Source organism: Solanum pennellii, chromosome 12 (assembly GCF_001406875.1).
Source record: "Solanum pennellii chromosome 12, SPENNV200".
In the NCBI taxonomy this organism is placed as follows: Eukaryota; Viridiplantae; Streptophyta; class Magnoliopsida; order Solanales; family Solanaceae; genus Solanum; species Solanum pennellii.
This window is the reverse complement of record NC_028648.1, coordinates 78601857-78605634: the sequence shown is the minus strand read 5'-3', so window position 1 is coordinate 78605634 and position 3778 is coordinate 78601857.

Genomic DNA, 3778 nt, shown 5'->3' with positions numbered 1-3778 from the left:
TGTGTGTGCGCGCGCGCATAGTCTTAATTAAGAGCATGTTAGGATTGGCTTAAAAAGTTGCATGTAAGTCAAAAAATAAAAAATCAAACTGAAATGATTTTTTCAATCAAGAAATAAAAAGTAGGGAGAGACCTACTTTTGATTTTTAGTTTTTTTAAAGTCATTTTTAATTTATTACAAAATATTTTTAACCTTTTCAAATACATTCAAAAGATAAAAATGACTTAAAAAGTATGTTTAACCAACTTTTTACGTCAATTCAATCGGACTCTAAGTAAAACTATATATATGTGTAAAATTCATAACAATAGTTCGACACAATCCTCAACTTCAATTATATAAATTTACTTTGAAGGAGGAACAATATTTTTGTGTAAGATTGTCCCTTTAAAAGAAACTTAAGTGTTTGATTATAAAAAAAATAAGAATATTATCATTACATTTTCCTAGGATATACACTGTTTAAGTCTTCTTTGTTAAGAAAAGTTTCGCTCCAAAGTGGGACTTTTCTATACAAACCTTGATTAATCAACCCCACTCATTTTTATTAAATTCAGCTTAAGTTCTATTTAAAGAGGATGTGGTTTCAAAGTTTTAAAAATTGATTCTACTTTGTTAGACCCACAAATTAAAACTTGTTCAACTAGACAAACTTATGTACTAGTAAAAATTATCATCATTTCATAATATATGCTACACTATTTCTCTCTTTCTCTTTTGCATGTGACAGTAGTAGTTGAGTGGTTGATTCTATTCGTTGGGAAATTTTATTCTTGTGTCTTTCAATATCCCACTGCACCACTCTAGTAATTTTGTTTGATTTATGACTTTTTCTACCTCAAGCTTGTGCAATCCTATAGGTTATTCAATGTTTTTGCTTATGATTTTTTGTGCACTTCTCATCTTGTTCAATATCAACAACCTCTCATTTTCAATGTATGAGTCAATTCTTGCATTTTCTATTTGTCTTTGATGTTCCGTTGTTACCTTATTATTTAATTACTATTTTTCTTGGTTGTGTGTAATTTGCTTTCAATATTATTTACACGAAGAACATCATCAAAATTTCTTTTCCCGAATTCTCAAACAAAACACATATGCTTTATCTCTTTGCAATAAGTAAACCATATCTATGACAATCATGTTCTTAGCATCTACGTAGAATGAACCATAATATCCAATTCAATGTGGAGAAAAGCAGAATTTGTATTATAAATCATATCATCCACTCTAATAGTCATCTCAAAAGTGAGATGTGGCACCAACATTGGACTTCATCAGTCAACACTTTTTAGACGTTTCATGTAATTAGCTTCGGAAAGAATGTTCTTGATTTGGTATCTCCGGTCTTAATAGAAAAGTTAAACATGAATCCACTATTAAGACTAGAGTCATCAGAACAATTATTCTTCTCAAAGTCAAATGCATGAAATAACTAAAAAAATGTTAGACTGATGAAGTTAAGTCCATGTTAATGTCTCTTCTCACTTATGGACGACTAATAGCATGAATGACATGGTTTATTTTGTCAATTTTGTTTTGTCCACATTGAATTAGATCGTGTTGATTATGGATAACTTTATGAAGATGCCAAGAATATTACTCCTTATAATAAATACGATTTACTTATTGTAGAGACAGAGATATGTTCTGTTTCAGAATTGGAAAAAAATGTCTAAACGTTATTCTTCGTGCAAATGATATTGGAAAGCAAATTGAACATACTCAAGAAATTCAAAAAAGGGATAACGAAACAAGGAACATTTGAAGGTGCAAGAAAAATGATTCGCAAATTAGAATAAGAGGTTGCTAAAGTTGAATAAGATGAGAAGTACGCAAAAAACGATAAACAAAAACATAAAGCATTTCATATAATTGCACAAATTGAGGTAGAAAAAGTCAGTAATCAAACTAAGGCAAATCAAACTAAGCAGAGAGAGTAGTACAGTGGGATATTGAGCGACAATGAAGCTCTCAGGGTGATTGAATCCACCACTCAACCCCTATTGTTTTACGTAAAAGAAAAAGAGAAGTAAAAAATGAAATTATAATAATGAATAATAGTATGTAAGTATCTCTAGTTGAACATGTTTTAAGTTTTGGGATCCACCAAAGTAGGATAAAATTTCTAATTTTGCAACCATCTCCTCTTTAAATAGTGTGAATATGAATGTGATAAAAATGATTGGGTTGATTAACCAAGATTCATATAGAAAAGGGTCACTTTGGTGCGAAGCTTTTCCTATCAAAGGTGATTTTAACATTTTAGTCCTATAAAAATGTAACAGTAGTATGTAGTTTGATAATTGACAAAGTATTTTGATGTTTTACAAAGTAAACTATGTTGCATTGTTTATCATCATCAAAAAATGAGAAATTGTTTGGAAATAGGTGAACATATAAATAGTTTAGATGATTAATAAACTTAACGTGGTTCACAGGAATGCAGACAACATGTATTGATATGAGATATTGCAGCAAAGAAGAAACTAATAAATTGCATAAATAAAGGAGCGAAAAAATAAACAACTTAAATAAAGAAGCAAAAAAGGGTAAAAGTGTAGACCAAAGAGGAATCAACGTTCCTAATAGGATGAAACTCCTCTAGTAAACTTGACCATGACATATATGGTAAGCATATATAATGCAAAAAAATAAATCATGAAGATTTTACTAATATCGAACATGAAGTTATTTTCTAACAAATTAAAAAATAAAATAAGACTTAAAACTTAAAATAAATGAATTAGGATGACAAAGATGATAACTGACATACAATATAAAATAGATACATTTAGTTGTTATAAAGTATTCATATGTGTTTTCTACCATTATTTAATCATTATTATAATCATTATGTGCTTATGATGTGTGCTTCTTTGCATAATTTTTTTTACAGCTAATAAGCATGTTTGAAAGAAAATTTGAAGTGTTATGGAGCTTCAAAGTCGGAATAGAGGAACGAGGAATGTGATCAAGATTGAGTCTGGGATTCAAGAGTCAAATGTACATACAAAATATCAAGAAAATTGTGACAGTTCTACAACAAGTCGCATGCGGCTTGATCATGCTACCAAGCTTTTGCTGCATCAAGAGGAAAACATGGATCAAGGCTAAAAAGGAAGTTACCGATGTCAACTCTGACCATACAACCCATCCCGGTTCGTGTGGTATTTATGAAAAATGAGAAATAATCTTAAGAATGGGAAGAAATTGTCTTACAATAGTCTTGTTTTTAAGGTGAGCTCATGTATCTAAAGACTAGTAAAAATCACTTATTCCATGAATTGAGTACTTACCAACTGGCCAAACATGGTGGTTTTGCTTCAAAACTATAAAATTACGTTTTTCTCAAATGGAGGAAATTCAAAACAGGAGTTCCAATGGTTATTGTTCAAGTAATCATAAAAGAGATCTTATATATGCTCAAGTGGAGGAAATTCATTAGACAACAGATATTGAGTTAGAAGCAATGCAATCAAAAGGTTATTTATCATTGTGTTTCTATGAGCCTCAATAAGATGATTTATAAGATTGATTCTTTAGGCATTATTCGAGTTCTTTCTTAAATTTGTGTCTGTGGTAGATTTTAACTATAATAGGACACATTAAGTATCTAGCTCGGTTATATCATGTGAGACTTCAACATGTTTTCACAAAGGAAATTAATTAGCAAATTAATTTACTAATGTAACCTTTGAAAGGGTTGGACAACAATGTTTTTTCACCTTCTATGAACTTCCAAGTAACGAAAGAAAGATTATTAACTTAGAAAAGC